Raw genomic sequence first — 23642 nt, forward strand, 5'->3', positions numbered from 1 at the left:
TTATTATTATTATTATTATTATTATTATTAAAGCTGCCGGTAATTCTATTTATTGTAGGTTTCTTTTTGCGCCACTCAAGAGTTCCATTTTTATTCCGTGCCCTTCTGTAAATGCCTGTTAAAACTTCGTGATATTCTGTGATAATATGTTCGTATCTGATTAGTAGTGATTTACAATCAACAGGTCGTGCTGTATTTTCTCCCGTGCTAAATATGTCAATTATTCTTTTTTCCTTCTAAATGTGCTGCATAAATGCACAGTATAAGATGCAGTTTGCTTTTTTATAATATTGTAATCATTTTGTGAGCACGTGGGCAGGTTTGTTCATGCAAAATAATTATTCTCTTCTGTATAATTTGTAATGAAAGAAGTTAATTGGAATCGGTCTTTTTTTTTATAAAAAAAATTTATTTGATTCTTCGTGCTTATTCATGTTTTATGAAATTGATATTTATATTAATATTTATTAAACGTGTTACGGCAAGTCCGCATATGCATGCAGTGTACGTAACCGGACCGATTTAATCTATCATTAAATAATAAGTACTGTTATTACTATAATGAGCTCCAATTTTTGACTGAATTAAATCACCAAGGGGGAAATCGGCGTGTTTTTGAGTGTGTGAGTTGAGGGTGGGGGACGTTATAGATCACAAGACCTTGTAGGTCAGATGGATATAGTTTTGTCTCCAAGATGAAGGACTGTTGCTTAAGCAACTTATATCTTCTCTCTTTACTGGGGGATACAAGACAGCGGCCATTAACGAATCTGCGTTAATTTCTTTAAAAAGGTTAAATATTCTAATCATTTAATAATTTGTTATATGTGGCTTATAACGAGGTATGTTCAACGAGGATCAACTTTACATTACATGAAAGTGTGCTAAATTATTGTCTGATTATTTTTCCCTTCGCTCCTCTTTTTCTATTTTCATGACTAAGGCGTATATCTTTAGGAAAGAATATGAATAAATGCGCAGTTTAAGTAGATGGCAAAGTTATTGTAGGTAATCGAGCCTTCTCCGTTTAGGTGGGATTTCAGAGATTGTCTACAAATATTTGTCGCAAGGTTCACTCCACTAGGTACACAATCATTTATCAACATTGTCTCCTCTTTCTTTTTCCTTTTTGCTCAATAAATAATAACTAGAACTAATCTATTCCATCAAATAATTCAGAAAGTAAAACAAATACAGAATCTACTTTGACACATCTAACTCTCTTTATATTTAAATCATGCAAGTAGTTGTATCAGTCCCCTGGACTACATGCAAGTAGTTGTATCAGTGTCCTTGACTACATGCAAGTAGTTGTATCAGTGTCCTGGACTATATGCAAGTAGTTGTATCAGTCACCTGGACTACATGCAAGTAGTTGTATCAGTCCCCTGGACTACATGTAAGTAGTTGTATCAGTGTCTTGGACTACATGCAAGTAGTTGTATCAGTGTCCTGGACTACATGCACGTAGTTGTATTAGTGTCCTGGACTACATGCACGTAGTTGTATCAGTGTATTGGACTACATGCAAGTAGTTGTATCAGTGTCCTGGACTACATGCAAATAGTTGTATCAGTGTCCTGGACTACATGCAAGTAGTTGTATTAGTGTTCTGGACTACATGCACGTAGTTGTATCAGTGTCCTGGACTACATGCACGTAGTTGTATTAGTGTCCTGGACTACATGCACGTAGTTGTATCAGTGTATTGGACTACATGCAAGTAGTTGTATCAGTGTCCTGGACTACATGCAAATAGTTGTATCAGTGTCCTGGACTACATGCAAGTAGTTGTATTAGTGTTCTGGACTACATGCACGTAGTTGTATCAGTGTCCTGGACTACATGCATGTAGTTGTATCAGTGTCCTGGACTACATGCAAGCAGTTGTATCAATCCCTGGACTACACGCAAGTAGTTGTTTCAGTCCACTGGACTACATGCAGTTAGTTGTATCAGTGTCCTGGACTACATGCAATTAGTTGTATCAGTCCCCTGGACTACATGCAAGTAGTTGTATCAGTGTCCTGGACTACATGCAAGTAGTTGTTTCAATCTTCTGGACTACATGCAAGTAGTTGTTTCAGTCCCCTGGACTACATGCAAAAAGTTATTTCAGTCCCTTGGACTACATGCAAGTAGTTGTATCAGTGTCCTGGACTACATGCAAGTAGTTGTATCTATGCCCCTGGACTACATGCAAATAGTTGTATCAGTCCCCTGGACTACATGCAAGTAGTTGTATCAGTCCCCTGGACTACATGCAAGTAGTTGTATCAGTGTCCTGGACAACATGCAAGTAGTTTTTTCAGTCCCCTGGACTACATACAAGTTGTTGTATCAGTCCCATAGACTACATGCAATTAGTTGTATCAGTGTCCTGGACTACATGCAATTAGTTGTATCAGTGTGCACGACTATATGCACGTAGTTGTTTCAGTCCCCTGGACTACATACAAGTTGTTGTATCAGTCCCCTGGAAACGCAATTGAAATTAACATTGCGCCGTATGTTTATATTACCCTTAGGAGCCTATGGGGAATAAGTAACCAACATCCAGTTATCTACTTTCAAACATCCCGGTGATACTATCTAACACGTCGTGTGTAATGACCACTACCCTGTAATTTATTATTCAACACCGCAAACTATTCCGTCAACACGCTGTAAGTAGTGACCATTAGCCAGTGATCTACAATCCAATAGCTCAGTGTAACATCAACACGCCGTGTGTAGCAACTAACACACAGTCAGCTACAATCCAACAACCCACATATGATATCCAATACGCCTTGTGTAGTGAACAACACCCCGTTCTGCACGTTCCAAAACAATACACTATGCCAGCAGCACGATGTGTGTTGTGATCAATAACCCCTTCTCAATTATTCAAAAAACCCACATAACACCAACAAATCGCAGTTTGTAGTGACCAAAACGCAAAACATGCTATCCAATACGTAGCGAGTATCATACAACATCCCACACTATATCATGTAGTGACCAACATCCAGTTATCTACAATTCAACAATCCACATATGTTAATCAACACATCGTGTATAGTGAGCAATACGTAGTCATCTACTATCCGACACTCCACACTATATTATCAACACGCTTTCTGTAGTGACCAATACCCCATTCTCTCCTCTCCTGCAATCCACACTATATCATCAACGCGCCATGTGTAGTGACCAATATACAGACATCTTCAATCCACCCCAGTCACCCATATACTATCAAAACGCCGTGTGTAAAAACCACTAGCCCGTCGTCTACTATCCAGCATCCCATACTATGCAATCAAAACGCAGTAAGTAGTCACAATATACCGTCATCTATAATCCAACACCCACCCCTACTATGCTATCAACACGCTCTGTGTAGTGACCAAAAACCTATTTATCAATAATTCTACACTATATAGTTGCTATCTACTACGATTTGTGTAGTGATCAATACACTGTAATCTATTATACAACACTAAACATTATACTTTAAACATGCTGTTTGATGCTACCTATAAACAGTCATCTACAATCCTTCACCCACATATACTGTTCACTACCAAAACCTGACACTATGCTGTCCAACGCGTTCTGTTTAGTGTCCAATATCACGTCATCTATTATACACCTCACCGTATATCATAGCACGCCTTGTGGTGATCAATACCCAGCCATTTACTATCCATGACCGCACACGATACTATCCAATACGTCGTGTGTAGTGACCAATACCCCGTTCTGTAATATCCAATATTGCCTGCTATAACATCATCATAAAAAGTACCAAAAGCCAGTCACCTACAATGCAACACCCACATGCAATACGCCCTGTGTAGTGGCCAATGAATCGTCATCTATATCATCAGCACGTTGTGTGTAATGATATACTCCCTAGTAGCTGTGTGTGCTTAGCAGTGATTTTTATCTACAAAGTGTTAACTATATTTCAGATCACGTTGGAGGTGCCCATAAATATACATATATTGTACCGATGTTATACATAACGTTAATCAAGGAAACCAACTCATAATAACACCAAAGTGGACGTGATTAAAAATAGTACTTAAATTCTAAAACTGTCACTGCCTTTAGTGGAAACTAAAAGATTCATGAACATTAAATTATAATGACTTTGACTAATAGTAGTACTAAGCTTCCGATCCGCAAGTCACAACACACTGTGTGGTGTCGGATAGTAGATAACTGGGTATTTGTTACTGCACACTGTGTGTTAGATAGTTATATTTAGAATGTTGGTTAGTAAATGACGGTATAATGGTCGCTAAACACGACGTGTTGATGGTGTACTGTGGGGTGTTGAATAGTAGATGCCGAAGTATTGAACACTTCACATGATGTTTTGAAAGTATAACGTTGGATAGGTTGGAATGTAGATGAATGAAGTCTGCATTGGTCAGTACACACAGCCTTTTGATGTTCTAGTGTGTGTATTGGTCACCCCATATGGTGTGTTGGATAATAATTGCACTGTGTTGTATGGTATATGGCAGAGCATTGGTAAATACACATGTAGTGTTGGATGGTATAGTGTGGGGTGTTGTGTAGCAGATAAATGGGTATTGATCACCTCAGACGTTGTGTTGAATAGTATAGTTTGGTGTGCTGTATAGTAGATAATGGGTTATTAGTCACTACCCGCGGCGTTGGTCAGGTCAGAGTGGGGTGTTGTTTTGTAAATAAAGAGGTATTGAACAATACGTACAGCTTGCTTGATATTATATGTGGTGTGATATATTATAGATAAATGGGTCTTGGTCACTAAACAAGGCTTGTTGGCGTTATTGTGCTGGGGGATGGAATGTAAATGACTGGCTACTGGTCACTGTATACGGGGGTGCTGGATAGTCCATTATAGGGTCTTTCGATAGAAGATGACAAATTATTGATCACGATACACAGGGTGTTGAATACTATAGTGTGGGGCGTTGGATAGTAGACGACGGGTTATTGGACACTACACGTGGCGTGTTGGTCAGTGCAACGTTGGGTATTGGATAGTAATTGACGACATATGGGACACTATACAGGGCAAGGTAAAGTGTTGGTGTTTGGTCACTGCACACGGCGTCCTGATGGCATAGTGTGGGGTGTGTGCTATTAGATGACGAAGTATTGGCGACTACACACAGCATAATGATGGTATAGTATGGGGTGATGGATAATTGATGATTGGATGTGTTTCACTTCTTAAGGCGTGTTGAATAGTATCGTGTGGGGTGTTCAATAGTTACTGACGAGGTATTGGTCACTAAACACTGCTTATTAGATATTATATGTGGGGTGTTGGATAGTAGATGACGAAGTATTGGTCACTACACACTGTATGTTGATAGTATTGTGTACGGTATTGGATAGCAGATGAAATATTAGTGACGTTGAGAAAGAGACACAGACAGACAGAGAACGAGAAAGAGAGAGACAGACAGAGACAGAGAGAGAAAGGCAAGTTTCTTGTCAGTTTTATCGACAACTAGGCTGTTTGTACTTTTCAAACGTTTGCAAAATATTAGTGAATGTGAAGAACTGACTGATTCTATGTTTTTAAACGGCAAAATTGAATTAAGTCGATATAAGTATTCATATAATACCTACAATTACATATGCTTATATCCCCTTCCTTTTACGTACAAATTCTTTCTTCAACATTTTGCTAAATAAACGCCTAGTTTTTGGAAGTGAATTTAAGTATTTCTGTTATGCATACTGTCTCAGGAGGGACACGAGCAAACTGACTGGAATGAATCAGAGCATGTTTTAAATATGCTGTTGTTTTGGGGTCTTTTAAATCATGGTATGATGAAAGTAAATAAAAATATTTGATAACCTTTGAATTTATGGCACGATGATGGTACAAATACTTGATACCCTTTGAATGTAAGGTATATTGATGGTAGATGAATATATTTTACTCACTTTTGAATTTATGATATGTTGGCAGAAAACAAATAATGACCTTTGAATTATAGTATGTTGGCAGTAACAATTTTTGATAAAACTTTGCATGGTATGTCAATTGTAAAACAAAATATTTGGTAACTTTTGCACTTATGGCATGTTAACGAGAAAAAAAACCTACAACGACAACAATTCAAACTACAAATGATATAACACAACCCAACCAAGTTGTCCATAAAACAATAAATATGTTCGATCACTGGTTCAACCCCCTCCCCCATTGTCTCTCTCCACCAGATCAGTCAAGAAAAGTTCTACGAATACATGCTTGAAAAAGAAAACCCATACAATTATGAATGTTTCAATTTAAAGCTAGTCGTCTCGGCCAAGTCGCCCGTATTGATCGCTATAACAGCGTGTGATGTGCACTAGTCTTGGCTTGTCTCTGTCTGATTACAATTACACTTGGGTATCCGTAACGTAGGGTATGCATTACGTAGCAATGAAAACCAAAGGTGGTCGAGTGGCAGAGGCTCGGTATTCATCTGACGGCATATGGTAAACAAGGTACATGCAAATGCAAGACCCGAGAGTGTTCACATTCACATGAGTCATACACTCTGCAGTTGCGATTGTCTATCAGTGTTTATCAAGCGACAATAGGTATGCCCTAGTAAAGAGGAATAAAGAAAACACTTAGCGAAGGTAAATTTCTATTATATGTTTAAAACTGTAACAAAACAATATAGTTTCATCAACCTTGTTTTGCATTCCTTATTGGTTAAGCCTAGGCAAAACGCATAATACCCCCCACTAATAAATAAATAATAAATAAAACCAAATGACAAACTGATGAATACAAAATTGCTAGCTTTATGCAAAAGTACAAGCTGGTTTAGCGACAACCGTAAATTCAGAACAGGCGATACTTTACACCACCAACACCCACCCCCTTCCGCATTTGGACTACAATGCAGGATTAATGTCCATGCTATATATATATATATATATATATATATATATATATATATATATATATATATATATATATATATATATATATATATATATATATATATATATTTATTTATTTATTTATTTATTTATTTATTTGTGGGTGGGATTGTAGGATTTATGAATAAGGGAATAATAGTTTTGTCTATAAGAGGAGTGGGGGGATTTATAGATAAAAACTAAGGTTTTCGTTTCGTTTTGTTTATTAATGGTATCATATAATGCAATGCAGATGAGGAACTATTTTAGTAACAAACGATTTAAATTCTTGTTTTTGCAATACCCGTCATTGTGTCTTCTCTCTTCCTTCACTCCGTATATGACACTAGTGTAACTTAGGGGTGTAGGGATTATGAGAATGGAAAAGGGAATAGACGTTTTGTTTAAAAGAGGATGGTTGGGATGCTATAGAGGGGATAATCAGTTTTGATTCATTTATAAGGGAATCAAATGGTACTAGAAAATAGGGAAACTAGTTTTATTTATAGACTAATAATGTAATTAAACATTACATTGACCGTTAGCGGTCTGGTACCATCTCCATGTAAAATTCCTTTATACATTATAGAACCAGGTACATGTTAAATCTATGAATATTTTTAACATAAGATCAACAGTTAGTGACTAGAAAGACACATCATGTAACAATGTTCTATTTTCCCGCCAAACAGATAAAAACTATTACAATCTACAGGTGCCACGTTTGAACCACTAAATAAACTTTATAATGTGTATTTGTATATTTGTCATAATAATTATTTCGGATTTGTCATTAATTCTATGATTTTCAGCCTGATTAAAAGAGTGAAGGAGCTATTTTTCACATCGAGTACCCTAACAACGTATATACAGATGATATTTACAGCATCCACTGTGGGTATTTAAAATGCCGGGCACTGTTCATGCACATAAGGATATCTGAGGGTAGATCATTTCATCTCTCGTGTCATTTCCATAAATATTTCTGACATTAATAGACTGTTGTTGTTGTTGTTGTTGTTGTGGGGTTTAACGCCATTTTTCAGCACGATAGGCTATACATGGCGGCCAGTATTAATGGTGGAGGAAGAACCCGGAAAACCCCGGAAAGAACCACCGACCCACGAGAAGCTACTGGCAAGCTTTCTCACATGCCCACATTGGCTGAATCTTAGACTCGAACTGCCGCAGACAGAGGTGAGATGGCAGTGATCCGTAACGAAGAGCGCTTTAGACCACTCGGCCACTCGGGGCCCCCATTAATAGACTGTAAGGACATGCTTGACTATTGCATATGAAACTGTGATTATATTTACTGGATGACCTATCATGTTCTATTCGTTCTATATTGTTACACGCAAGGGGTCTCACTACCGAGCGAATCAAGCAACTTCTGTGCGAGACTGGTTTTGGGAGTCCATATTTCCACTATCTCCAATGACCTCTAGAAAACAATCGTTGTCAACCGAAAGGTTCTTAAACGCCCACACACTAAATAACGTCTCTAATCACCCAATGACCATACATCACGAAACTCCAACATTTGTACACTTGCATGGTCTTTCATGTTTCACAGTTGTATGATTCACCAGTAAGCCTTTCTAAGCCGAATGTTAGTACTTTACGCCATGCTATACAAAACTGACGCACCCATCAGAAAATTTCTTACCTCAAAGTCCTAAACACGTATACATATAAAATATATCCAGAGAATTCCCTGTCCTAGGAAATAAGGGGGTGTCCATTTTACGAATCTATTCAATGCTTTTTTTTAAGTTTAGGGAACACTGTGCTTTATAAAGTCTGCCCAAAGAAATTGCCAAAAACACAGGGGTTGAGAAATATCTTTCTAATACTGACTCCCCGTAATCAAACAAATAATCACTAAAATATATAAAAGTTATAAAAGGTAGACTTAAATACGAAAGAACATACACCTTTGGTTTATTACAACATCGTTGTTACTTTCTCAAGAAAAATACATTGTTTAACGGAAAATAAGTCTAATCATTCCAGTTATTTAGTACAAAGTCATAATATGTGATCTCTGTTATTAGTTTTCGTCAACTTTGCACTAAATTATAAAGAAATGTGATAAATCATTACGCTGTTAAGATAATTTAATACCTTACCTGAACACAAAATGTTCAGATTAAATAGATAAAGAGTAACTGTTTGAATCAAATTCGAAACAATTATTACAAGATCCATTTAATTCGGTTTTAAAATATCAACAACATTACAGAACACCCATTGATTTTGTTACAAGCAAACATTTACATCCTGAATATCGACTTCAAGTTTAATTATCCTCTCAGATTGAAATGCACTCTGCGAATTTATAAGTAAGACACTTCAACTTTTCAATAAAACACTTAATTTCTTAGTTATTGATATTTTAATAAATAATTAATTAGTTGTTACCTGTCATGTAAAGGGCACCTTTCACATACAAGTTCAATTTGTCAGCAGAAGTCTCCATCTAGAATGACAAGAATTAAACATAACTGAATAAGCTTTGTAATGCATATTCGACAAAATGCTTTTTTAATTCTGCTAAAACTAATAATGGCTAGCGTAAATAACTGTTTCTAATGATGTTTTTAAGCTAACTCTCTGCCATTCAAATTAATAAAAACATCGCCATCTGTCAAATAACAAATTACTATCAATCTCGAAAACAAAATACTTTCATTCACGAAAATATACCACTTTTCACCATGCAAAAACAAATATAGAGTATTGAATATGAATTTTCATCTTTATGATCACTATTATCAGCAAGATCCTTGCCGTTGTCATCATCGAATGACATCGTTCTCTTCGTCATTCTTCATTAGCATTGATATAAAACATATCGCCGCCGAAAACAATAATAGCAGCAACCGATCATCCTGAAAGTTCATTGCAAATCATTGAAATGAAATGGTTGTCCAGTGATTTTTTCAGGTGCGGCAGCCAGGGATCGATAGAAAAACCACTGAGATCAAAGCCGAGTGACAATTCAGCATTCAGGTAGTAGTAGTCTATGTTATCATTTTACGTCAATTATACAAGAAGTTCATAAAGCTTATTCTGAATGCATTTGAGGGTCAAGAAGGTTGTACCACGTGATCATAGGAGAAAACAAGCGTATCTGAGCAACACTGTCCTATAGCTCAATGGCCAATGATCCTTGCATAGACAGGCTTCGAAAATTGAACGTTGAACGTAGAGATGCAAAGCTAGCGTCCATAACAATAAATACCAGTAGTAGTAGTTGTCATAGTAGTAGTAGTAGTAGTAGTAGTAGAACGAGGAGTAGGATGCGCTCTATCAGCTGCATCATCAATAATAGTAGTTGCAGCAGTGGAGAAAGTACTAGCAGCAGCAGTAGCAATTGTCATAGATATACCAGTAGTTAATAATGAAGCAACAACAAAGTTACAAAAGACAGAATGGGAATCTTCATTTCTGCAGGCTAGTAAACTTTAAGAGGTATGTTAACTTACCTGATTTATCCTTGCCCTTTCCTAAGTTAATCAAGAGTAGGAAAGTTTCGTTTAATGTTATCTCTACCTGACTGAACTTAAGTTTCTAAATACATAATTTATATTCTGAAATATGAAGGGAATAAATTTATAATTTACGATCGTCAGTTATTTTCTGAAAACAACCATTGATGTTCGATGAAATTTGAAGACAAAAAGTAAAACACCCTCACAGAATCACTAAACCAAATCCAAAATAACACAAAAATAAATTGCTCTTATTTGTAGCAGTATAGGCAGGTATCAAGTTACTTCCATTTAACTTGTTGATACGTGTGCACGATGTCCCTTCCCCAAACAAAACATCATGTGTTCCTGCGAATGTATTTATATTTACATTTACTTCATATTGCCAGCTACTAGGGACTGAAATGTGCTTCAGGTCTTATTTAGGGGTTTACACAATTATACGTGGAAAAAGACCTACATATATAGCATTGACATGAATTTGTGAAAACAAAATGAACTCATGACTTTATGATATATCTGGATTTTAGAGCTGAACTGCCTTCTGTATAATTAATGTAAACGGTAATTAGATTGTAAACGTGTTTTAAGAACCGACGAGTTCCTCTCCATTGCAATAGCAATCATGCAAAGCACAGCTTGGCAATCAATTATGCAACAATTAAAAATGAAAAGAGAGAGAGAGAGAGAGAGAGAGAGAGAGAGATAATTCTAAGGCAATGGAGTGGCTTACTAAATACACAAAGAGCATATGTTGATCAAAACAATTGAAATTGGAATATCTATCGAAATGTACACTTTACCACACTTTAGTGAGGATATTAGCTTCTTGGGGTGTCAGTCGTTTCGTAACTTAGTTGTTTTGTGACGCGGTCGTTTCCTAACCGGGAAATTTTGGAACCTGATCGTTTTGTAATAGGCTGATGTACAAAATTCGCTAACTATAAGTATGATGTTGAACTTATATTGTTGATATACAAGTTACATGTATTTTTGTATCACTTTCAAAAAACTATCGAGAAATCTGAGAGTACCGAATGTGATACTATTGGTCGGCTCGTGCAATGCGAACACGTCTATAGTAAGAGTAATACTTTTGAAACAAACGTCAAAGACTAAATAATTAAACTTAAACAAGGATATGTATTTAGATTGGATTTTTTAGAATACCTTTAAACATAATTTGTAAATTCGATTAAAGAATATAACCCATAAAAAGATATCTTTTTACTAACTGGAATAATAACTGCAATAATTTCTACCCTAAATTATATAGTATGATGAATTTGCTTGCAAAAATTATAAAAAGAAAAGATAAAGAAAACGAAACTTACATCACTTACGTCTAAAATAATATCGCATCATGAAACAAAAAATAATTGAAAATGCATTGCAATTTGAAAACATTTTCTTCAAGTATAAACATTAAATTAATTTGAAATATCTATCTATCTATCTATCTATCTATCTATCTATCTATCTATCTATTGAAGCCAAACAATGCTACTAGTTTAATATCTATCGTCATCCTTGTTTTCTGGTTCGAGCAGGATTTGGGTTGTTGTGTTTATTTACCGGTATATTGTGTGCTTAACTTTTGTCCATAACTGTAAGTAGCAATTTAAGATAATGGTCACTGGTAAACAACATCTTCGCACAGATAACATTTGTCAGTGATTCAAAGATGTAAATAATATGTAGACCGCTGTTACTTAAATATCTAGAAAAATCTTGTTTACATTTGATTGGAAATTTCCGTTGAAATGTCTCACATACAGATAAGTGAAAATGTTTATAAATACGGATTTGGCAAATATTCCTATCTGGAATCCATTCGTTATCAAAATCAACAATATATAAAGTGGCATTTTAAGAAACGTTTAGTACCGTAGGATTCTTGTCGTGAACAGTTAGGTTCACTTCTGAACTTGTGTATTGTTTTGTAATTATTGTGCCGATAATGTAATTTGTGTAGCTTACCGTATATAACGTCATTACGTTTTGTAGTATATGCCCATGTCATGCATAGTACACGGTGTTTGTTTGTAGCTGACCAGAGCTATCGGAGTCGCAGCTGTATAGCTGATAAGAGTGACCAGAGTGATCGGAGTTAACTGAGTGATTGGAGTCGACGTGGTACCAGCTGCAAAGCTAGCCATAGAAGCTGACCATAGCAGCTGTGAAGCTGAACCATAGCAGCCATAGAGCTGAGTAAACAATGATGCTGGTCGAGTAGCAGGTGATCAGGCGTTGCTGATCGAGATTGATGGGCTCTGATTGCTTGATTGACCAGTGTCACTGGTAACCAAGTGTGCTGATGACGGAGTGTGTAATTCCATACATGTATTCTTTTAGCCGTGGGATAATCTTTGAGGTTTGTAAAACCCAGTGGGTTTTGTTGTTTGTTTTTTTTGTTTTTTTTTTTTTGGGGGGGGGGTCTGTAAAGATATGTTGTACATCTGTCCCTTTGTTTTCATCGTTTTCACTTATTGAGTAAAACACATCATTCTTTCGTTGTGAAATCACTGTGAATCATTCACCCCTTGTCCTTGTATTGTGTAAAGTCATTTATTTGTATTTTCATTATTTAGTTCGTGCGGATTATGTTAATTGATCCAATATCTGGATATATTACGCACGTATTATTCATTATTTTGTCATTCAAGTCATTCGTCATCAAACATTGTATTTGTATCACCATCAAAAGTGTTCTGTTGTAAATCCGAAATACCACCCGGTTATATCGTTACACAAGCTTGGTATGGTCCAGTTGTTTAGTATGTACCACATTATCTTTGCAAGTTGTCGAGTACACTTTTCCATTAGCTTGTTAAATGCATCAGCGATGTGTTCCTCGTTATGAAAATGTATGCATCAACTTGCGAAAGAAGCTTATATATGCATGCTTTTGAGTTGTAAACCAAGTGAAGACCATACTTTTGAATTTTGCTGTAAATAGCCTGACTCCAACGGAGGGCACACCATTGGAATGGTTCACCTGAAAACAGATGATGCAACATGTTTTCGAAGCCACCGACAACCTGCTGATCTCGAGAACTGGAAAGTAGCCTTCCGTACATGGACTAGAGGGGAGGACAAAAACAAGCAGAATCACTTTTCCGAAAGCACGTTTAGGAAAGTAGCTGGCAAAGAGTTTTTTCTCACTACTTTACATGTACTTTGCCTTTGCCATGAGTTGAAACTGTTGGCATGTTGCTAATAATATAAACGTTGCGCATTTTCTTTGAAATCAGATTTCAGATAGTTGTTTGGTAAGAAGTACTTTGCCAAGTCAAAGGGTAAAGTCCTTAGATTATGCAGGACAACCTTTCTGTCCGTGACCTGACTTACACCTGCTGGACAACAATTAGCCTTCCAGCGCACACTTCACTAATTACATGCCTTTTGACAGTATAGGAATACTATCGGTAGCATGAAGCTTGCGTTTGCTACGTTTGGTTCCCAGCTCAATACCGGATACGTCGTATTTGCACATCAATACCATTTATATGATCTGCAACGAAACTATCTCTCAGAGAGTCCTAATCATACAGTATTATTTCGTACGACAGGTTATTGATCTAGAACGTGTTTTCTATGGCACTGTTGGCTGCCCCTTGATTTGCATCTGAATCGCTTTAATGGAAAATCTATTTTGCTGCGGGTTACCTGAAGATGATGTTCTATGTGACACTAGCTGTGCTAAATGTAAGTGACTGGTGTCCTGAAAAGAACGATACCTAGGTACGTGTCTGTGTATTTGGTATATGCAGTGGTGATACTACTGTTTGGTCTTGTTCTGATTCGGAGTTTGAGTAACGGACTAATTTCAGTAGTGTTGGTTTTTCTGGATCAGAGATAGAGCGTGCAATCACAATGACGTGTCAGGATTTGTCTGATTTGGAGTTGGTAAGACCAGAATCTATCTCTTGTATCTGGTCAGGCTCTTTGACTTTTTTGTGGGATTGATCTAAACAGAGATGGCTACCGGATTTGATGACTGATATACATCCAAACAATTGGTGCAGCACCATTCGATATTTGCGCTTATCTTTATTGTTTGTCTGCACATTTCCCTGGTAATACCACGTATGCTTTAGTGTCGTGGTGTAACTACTGACCTACATTCAACGCAGAACTATGCCAACGGTGTTTTGTCAGAGGCTAAAATACATGTTTATCAACTATAATCTATGAAGATAATTAAATGAATGATCAATATATATTGAGTTTACCTACGGCCAGGATGCTATTCAAAAAGGTATTTTGAAATAAATCTTTAATGTTTATAAAACAAACCATATTCTATAATCTCATTCACTCGTTCTAAGCCGTAAACTTTGATGTATGCGTTTTCATTAAAGAAACTACTTCCAATTTCATCATACGTGCGTGCAATATTTTTTATAATTGAATTCTTGTTGATGTTTTAACTAGAACATACATTGAATAACAGTAACTGTTATGAATATTTAATTTAATTTAATTGTTTGATATTTTAATTTTAAAAAAGTGTATTACATTGCATGTTATTGGACTTGATTTTGTTATAGAATTAAGTTCATTTCTGTTTGACCTGACGTTTTGTTTTAATTTTCATTGGTAAACACCTAATAATAGAAAAACTGTATCTAGTTTCTGACCTTGAGTCAGAACCATTGACAGTTTTAATCAACATCTTTTTATTTTAAAAAAATTAAAAGTTCTTTCTCAAAGTTAGAACTATTAAGTTAAGTCAAGGCCTTACCTAGATTACATGATATTTATCATGTAGTAAACTTCCATATTTAGAAGGTTGACCCCCATCTGGGAATTTGTTTTGCGTCTTAGACTTATTACTGATGTATTGAAAAGAATTTTCGGTCTTGGCAGAACACGTGAGACGTCAAGGTATTTTATGTTGTGTCCAGTTTTGGGCTAATTATTTTATTTTCTTCAAATTGTTTTGAATTCGCGTTATTCTTTTCACTGGATATACTAGTGCTCTAAATTAATTCTTGGACAAGGACATTTGTCGAAATTTATACAGAATTCAAAAACTGGAATAATACTTCATGTGATTCAACAAGCGATTGTTTCCACTGCAGCAATTCGTGTGTTGCAACATACGTCATTGTCATCCATTTAGGATTTCATCGGAATTCGAACTCATTTTCATACAGAACGTTTTATTACTAGGACTTCTATTTTGGATTATTTTTGGATTTGTTTCGTACAACCGTAATTTTTTTCTTCTCATTTTTACTTGTTATTCTAGTGAAATAAATTATTTGGTAAATTTTACAAAGCTTGTTGTTTTCACTCTTTTCTGTTGCATTTTGTAAAAGCCTAGGCTGGTAACATAATTAATATTCTAATGTCTGCTTTATTAATTTGACTAAAAGTTCATTTCCTTTATTCTTTTATCTCTTATTACCATATTTTATACCTAACAAATCTGATTGATTGTTTTGTAAATACTGTACTTGCTGCCTACAAGCCTAAAGATTTTCTTTATTAGTACCTTTCTTGCTGCTAGAACCCTACATAGCTTCTTCTATATTCATACAAAACCAAAATAAACTATCCACACAGAGAAAAGAGGGAACAAAAAAAAAGACAAATATACTGTCCACGCAAACGTACGCGAACGCATACAAACCCCAAATATACTATCCACACATGGGAAGAAGAAGAAAAAAAAACACCAAATATCCGATCCACACAAACGTAAGCGAACTCGTACAAAGACACAATCTACCATTCACACAAACGTACACGAACGCATACATACACACAGACAAACACACAGACACATACACCACAGAGGGAAGAAGAAAAAACAAACCTTAAATATAATATCCACACACGGGGAAGAGGAAACAAACTAACCCCACATATATAATCCCCACAAACATAAGCGAAATATCCAATATCTACTATCCACACAAACGTACGCGAACGCATACAAACGCCAAATGTACGATCCACACAAACGTACGTGAACTCATACAACCCCAAATACACTATCCACACAAACGTACGCGAACGCATACAAACACAATATCTACAATCCACACAAATGTACGCGAAGGTTTACAACCACACACACTCTTCTATCCTAGCAAACGTACGGAAACGCATACAAACTGTGACTACAAATATTTGTTTTGTGTCATCCACGTCGTTTCCAAATTTGCTTGGTCGTGCCAACCGACAAAGACACATAAGTACTGAACCAAGCTTTCATACAAGAATTAAAGAAACGAGACATTCATTTTTTCACCACCGAGAATCCCGAAACAAAAGCCAGTGTCGTGGAACCTTTTCAACGCACCTTGAAAGAACGCATGTGGAAATATTTTACGCATCACCACACCCTCAAGCACATCGACGTCGTACCGCACCTGATCTAACCGTACAACCAATATTACCATCGGATCATCGAGTTACAACGCGTGACTAAAAACGAAGACGAAGTGTATGACATCGAAATCATTCACTAACGAAGAACCCGTAAAGTGGGAAAACGACGTGTCAAAGAAGTCAATGTGCATTGGAAAGGATATCTTCCTAGTTTCTATTTTTGGATCCAAGCTTCGCAAATCATCGACTATAAAACGAAATGACCATTATGCCCTTCAACACTGCCGTAACCGCTACCACCGCAGTGACAACTCCTTCACCCCGGTTTTCTTTGCAAGATCTACAAAAGCAGCCCTTGTGGGTTTGGTGTGGAGAACGTGTGCCTAAAACGCAAATCGTCTTTTCCTGTCAGATCTTTGTAGTGTAATGTGTCATAGGTGAGGTTATTGCAAATTTGAGTTTGCAACAAGGAGACAAACAATTGTAGATCATTTTACTGAGTAGTTGCATCGGTTACCGTCTTCCTAATCTTTCCCTGAAATACTCCTCAAACGGGAACAACTGGAGTCTTGTCTTCAACGTGAGTTACCACTCCAACAATAACCACAACAGCAATCCTCTTTTAGACACTCCTTTGACTTCGAGCAGCCCCTCGGACAGCAGAAGAACTCTGAAATTATGAACAACAACAACCAATTTTACTTAACGTAGACCAGTAACAATTACTTGGAGGTGTTCCCAACACTACATTGTATTGTTACACGGCTAAATTACCTCAGGCCATCCAATTAGATCACGATTCCCGTTGGCAAGTGGCTTTGGTGAAAATGATTTACCCTACACATATCAAAAACATCACTGAAACTCAACACATTTTCCAGGTCGAAATACTGAACGTGCAATTGCAAGAAGAGATGAATAAAATCGGGTTTTCAAGTGGCACAAAGTTAGCAAGCACTCCACCATTCAGCATCTATACGTTGCAAATTGCAGCAGGCTATTACTTTAGCCGTGAACATTTGGTGGACACAATTGCTGACAGGTTCGAGGTAGCCTTTGGTAAAGCCTTGAACAGAGTCAAAAAGTTTTAAGATTAAGTACCATAAAGTGGCTGTTCGCCTACTGATGAAATTTCAGGATACCGAAACGTTGTCCATCAGGCTTAATGGTAGTTTGATTGACACTTTGGGTGGACATCCATAGATGTTAGCACAGAATATGAATCCAAAGATCAACAGCAATATAGATTTTCACAGGGTTTTGGGATCCCCTGTTGAACTGAACCAAGGACTCAATTTGATCTTTGTTTATTCCGATATGGTGGAGGACAACGTAGTGGGACACACCTCCGTACCGCTACTGCGTGTCATTCCTTTCAAAGTGGATTTTACCACAACCAATGGCCAGGAAGATGGAAACACATATTAGGGTCACCACGAATTCGTACATCCTCACCATTTAACCATCAGTAAGTCGTATGTTTACACTGTCAACATTGCTATAAAAGGAGATCTGGGACAAAATATTCCATTCTCCGAAGAGAAACTCTGTTTCAAAAACGAGTCTCTAACGAGTTGTACATCATGTATCCAGTGTATCGAGGCATAGCTCGACAGATAGGACATGGTTTAGGAGATAAGCTGAAATCGGCCTTTCGTTCTGTGGTTCTGAAACGTATGGTGACACAAGGATTGCACGTTTTAAAAGATGCCGCATTGACGCACTGCAAGAATTTATCCAAAATGGCATGATCGACAATCAAAACCCCAAAGAAGCTTTCTTGAAACCAGGCAAAATTGTCTTGCTTCAAACGGTCAAAGACATTTTGGGCCGAAGAGAAACTCGTATAAATGCCCTGGACGCTACCGAGTCAGGCATTCCTGCTTCCCTAACGCCACAACATTGACAAGGCAGAAAGAGACAACGAGGACACACTTCCAGAGGAATGTACACCCCTAGCGCTAGAAAGACCAAGAAAAGAAGAATCCGTCCGAGTCTTAGACGTTTTTGATCATTAAAAAACGAAAGAAAAAATAAAGAAAGAAAACAATACACCGCCAACCACCATGTTCACGATGCAAGAATCCCAATTGGTCGAATTTCATCCCGTCTCCTCTGTCAAGGACATCGATCTGAATAGCAGTTACTCGTAATTGAAAGTAAAAGTGATCGACACATCGACGGACGGTCCCGATATAAAGGACGAATATAAAGTAGTCCCCGTCAATAATTTCATGCATTCCTTGTTCAGGGGAGTGGATTTGTACTTGAATAACAAACTGGTCCGTAATAGCATGGACACTTACCCTTACCGAGCGTACCTGGACAATCTATTGACGTACGGAAATGAAGCTAAGAACACTCATATGGATGCTTGTGTGGTACCGACATCTGACACAGCAGGCAAATTCAACGAAACTGATTCAACAGTCGACGAAACAAATTCAAAGGACCAAACAAAAATTTAGAACTGATGGATCATTTGCATTTTGACTTGTGGTTACAAGAGAAGTATTTGCTGAACAGAGTGAATGTCCCTCTTAGAATGAATCGTAGCAGTGCCACTTTCCATTTGATAGATGAGTCTGCATATTACAAAAGAGTCATTCAAGAAGCCTGACCATACATACGACGTGTGGGAGTGTTACCTAAAGTGGGAAACGGCATCAGTCACACTTTGAGTAAAACGACCGCCAAGCATATGATACGACACGTGGAAGCCACTGGGTAGCCGCCTACCTCCCTGAGGAGGATTGTGTGGAGTATTTTGATTCGTATGGATTGCCACCTTTGGAAGACGACATCATCGACTTTGTGAGAAGAAATGTCCAGACGACACGATTCAATAATTTGAAATTACAAGGCACATATTCCATGATGTTTGGACAATGTATGTGTTGTCTTCATCAACTCAGTCTTGGATATTAGAACATTTGGTGACTTATTTTGATTATCATTCTTTTAAAAACGATGACAAAAAGGATATATGGTTTTGTGACCATTATGGCGTCATTGTATTGTATAATTCCTTTTATTTATTAAATACATTTACTGAGATTTTGTTTTTTTTGTGTACAACGATACCCGAGGGTGATTTAAGGATATTGTACAATTTTTTGAAATAGTGACTTCGGTTCATCCTATTGCTTTCAATGGGAAAAACCGAATGCTTCCAGCGCACAGACAATGTATGACGACTTCGTCTGTGTATTAAATCTTCACAATACGGAACGTTTTGTCAGTGAACGGTCTACTTTAAAGACTTGCACATCTTCAGCTGTAGAGCTCACCCTAGTGATCACATAATGACCTGAGTGGTCGGATTCGTCGGACTGACAAGAGTGACCAGTGACCCGAATGATCTCAGAATGACCAGAGTGGTAGGAATGATCAAAATGACCAGAAATACCGGAGCGATCCGAGTTATCGGAGTCGACGTGGTACCAGCTGCAGAGCTAACTTGAGAAGTCGACCATAGCAGCTGTGAAGCTGAACCGCAGCAGTCGTAGAGATGAATAAACAGTGTTGCTGGTCGAGCAGCAGGTGATCGCGCGCTGTCTGCTTGACCAACATGGAATACTAACGGCTTGGCTGGCCAGTGTGACTGGAAGCCGATTGTGCTGGTGACGGAGTGTGTAACTCCATACAGGTAATCTTTTAGCCGTGAGCTAATTTTTGGGTTTGTAAAACCCAGTGTATTTTGACACTGTTGTTGTTGTTGTTCTGGGGTTTAACGCCATTTTCAGCACGAGATAGGCTATACATGGCGGCCAGTATAACTGGTGGATGAAGAGTCCTGGAAAACCCAGGGAAGAACCACCGACAAACTAGAAGCTACTGATAGGCTTTCCCACGTATCCACGCTAGCCGAGCCTTGGACTCGAACCCATGCAGACAGAGGTGAGATGGCAGTGATCCGGAACGGTAAGCGCTTTAGACCCACTCGGCCAGTCAGAGCCCCTTTTTGGCACTGTAAAGGTAATTTGTATAGCTGCCCCATTTGTTTGCATAATTTCACTATTTGAGTGAATATATTTTACTATATGAGTAAAATACTACATTTGTTTTACGATTTGAGTAAAATACATTAATCTTTTCGTTGCTAAATCACGGTGAATCATTCACCCCTTGTCCGTGTACTGTGTAAAGTCATTTTTTTAATATTTTCATTATTTAGTCAGTCTGTTTTATGTTAATTGATCCAATAGTTGGATCATATACAGTTACATATTAATATTGCTCATTCAAGTCGTTCGTTATTTAACATAGTAATTTGTATCACCATCAAAAGTGTTCTGTTGTTGATCCGAAATCCCATCCGGTTCTCTTGCTACATATAGCTATCTCTTGTCTTTAGCAAGGAAACGTAGTGTACATCAATGGTCCTATAACTTCCATCAGTGGAAGTCTAGCTTCACTTCACAATTTTGTCAACCTTGTCCAAAATAGTTTATTTGCTTGAAACATTGTTTGTTCGTTTGAAACAAATGCTTTAATTATTGTTTGTTTGAATAAAAAAATGTTGTGTTTTGAAAAAATGTGTCTGTCGTTTGTTTTCAATTTTTATCATTATACATGTTCTCTGACTTATCTCTATCCCTCACCTTAAAATCAACTCTATAGTATTCCGACAGAACAAAAATCGTAGAATTGTTTTCTATCACGTGCGCGCTTGAACCATATAAAGCGAGGCAATCTCCAGTCTGACCATCCATTCTTGACTGGTTCACCTATGAAGATGCTTTCTAATTTAGCTAAACTTAACGAAGCCTGTGTGCATATGCATCGTGCCAGACAAAGCCTGATTTCCAAACCTGAAGAGATAAAGATTGTCAGGATGCTGAAAGTGGCCAAAAACCTGATAGGAGAGGTCTTCAGAGAGGAAATTAAGAAGGACAAATAATAATGGACTGAGAAGTACAGACTTCAGAAGCAGAGAGCGCAGCAGCAACAACAGCAGGAACTAGACAGATGTTTTGTCGAATGCCTTGTGGACACGAAAGAGTTCTCCTCTTTCCGAAGAAGCAGACCCTATCCTGTAAGAAAGCCTGCCGCCAAACGGGACGCAATCTTAGAGGATAAAATAATCTCTGTCCACAAAAACATCCCTTTTCAGGGCTACCGAGATCTCTAGAAAAGAGACTATTGTAATTGCCAGTTGGTATGAGTGTGGAGTAGTGAGAATATAAACACTCACTCCATGTGTGTGAGTGTGTTTGTGTGTGTATTTGTGAGATTGTATGTTTGTGTGGATATTATATTTAGGTTTGTTTTTTCTTCTTCCCTCTGTGGTGTGTGTGTATATTTGTATGTGTGTGTGTGTGTGTGTGTGTGTGTGTGTGTGTGTGTGTGTTTAGCTGTGTGTTTGTATGCGTTCGCGTAGTTTGTGTTGATAGTAGAGTGTTTTTTCTCCCTTTCCTTCGGTGTGGATATTAGAGAATGTGTTTGTAAGCGTTCGCGTACATTTGTGTGGATATCATATATTGTGTTGGTATGTGTGCGCTTACGTTTATGTTGATACTAGATATTGATTTTTTTTATAGTTAATATTGGGGTATTAGATAGATTAGATAGTAGATATTTTTTACCCTTCCCTTCTGTGTGGATAGTAGAGTGTGTGTTTGTATTCGTGCGTGTACTTTTGTGTGGATAGTATATTTCGGTTTGTGTTTTTCTTCTTCCTGTGTGTGGATACTAATTTGTGGGGTGTATTGACCCTCCCTTCTGTGCAGATAGTATAATTGGGGTTTGTATGCGTTCGCGTATTTTGTGTGGATAGTAGATATTGTGTTTGTATGTATTCGTGTGCGTTTATGCGAATAGTATATTTGGTGTTTTTTTCATCTTCCCTCTGTGTGGATAATATATTATGGGTTTGTTTTTTCTTCTTCCCTTTGTGGTGCGTGTGTGTGTGTTTGTACGTATCCGTTCGTGAACGTTTGTGTGGATAATATAATGTGTGGTTGTATGCGTTTGCGTACGTTTGGCTGGATAGAGTATTGGTTTTGTTTTCTTCTTCCCGTGTGTGGATATTTTATTTGGGGTTTGCATGCGTTCGCGTACGTTTGCATGGACAGTATATTGTTGTTATTTTTTCCCTATTCCCTCTGTGTGGATAGTATATTTTGGGTTTGTATGAAAATAGAAGAAACCCAAAGGCTCTTTTCAAGGACCACCCATGTATCTAGAAAAGATATGCTTTCTTGCCTAATTTTTTTAAGTGGGTTGTATAGTAGTTGTTTGTGTGATAGATTGATGTTCATTAATCTATGTCTATGTGTTACATATATCTATGTCTCTATTCATTTGTCTCTACCTATACCAGTGTTAAGCCCAATTGAGGTCAACCCTTTGATACCATGTTACAATCTCCAGTACCATGATGTCGCCTCACCTGTTCCATTCATAGTGTCCCTATACAAAACCCAACCTTATTTCTTGTCGATATTGTGGCCCGGGGGATAGTCTTGTAATGCTAATTACATTGTCCCTAAAGTGGCCCCATTCACTACTTATAATATCATGTGAAGAAATACTGGTTAAGAAACATCCAACATACGGATCATCCAGCTTACAAATCGACTTGCGCCAGTTTCAACAACGGAAAAGGTTTGAACGGAACTTAAATAAGAAAAATAAATATCAGGCAACACGCAAGTAGCTTATGAGAAAACAATTTATCAGTCGTGACAAATTATATTGTGAATATTGCATATATAGCTCTTTAAACACAAATCAAGAAAAATGTACCATTCGTCATTCACGTCTATATTCATAAATATTAGTTGGTGTAGTATTTTGATAGTGATGTACATTGTCACTTGTCACGTAACAGACTCATACTGACCAATTAAATATTACATGAGCTTTTACATCTTATAA

At 37.3% G+C, this 23642-nt stretch overlaps 1 long non-coding RNA gene across 1 annotated transcript; it reads right to left on the reverse strand.

The window, feature by feature from the left end:
• Nucleotides 1-5395: 5395 nt before the first annotated feature.
• LOC149800288 (uncharacterized) lies at nucleotides 5396-10754 on the reverse strand. The gene is made up of 3 exons (XR_016421355.1): nucleotides 10410-10754; nucleotides 9343-9400; nucleotides 5396-6595 (listed from the first exon to the last, which is right to left on the reverse strand). It is a non-coding gene; the product is annotated as an uncharacterized LOC149800288 (long non-coding RNA).
• Between the last annotated feature and the right edge of the window lie 12888 nt (nucleotides 10755-23642).

The sequence above is a fragment of the Sinohyriopsis cumingii genome, chromosome 5, assembly GCF_028554795.1.
Source record: "Sinohyriopsis cumingii isolate HCF-2022 chromosome 5, ASM2855479v2, whole genome shotgun sequence".
NCBI classification, from domain to species: Eukaryota; Metazoa; Mollusca; class Bivalvia; order Unionida; family Unionidae; genus Sinohyriopsis; species Sinohyriopsis cumingii.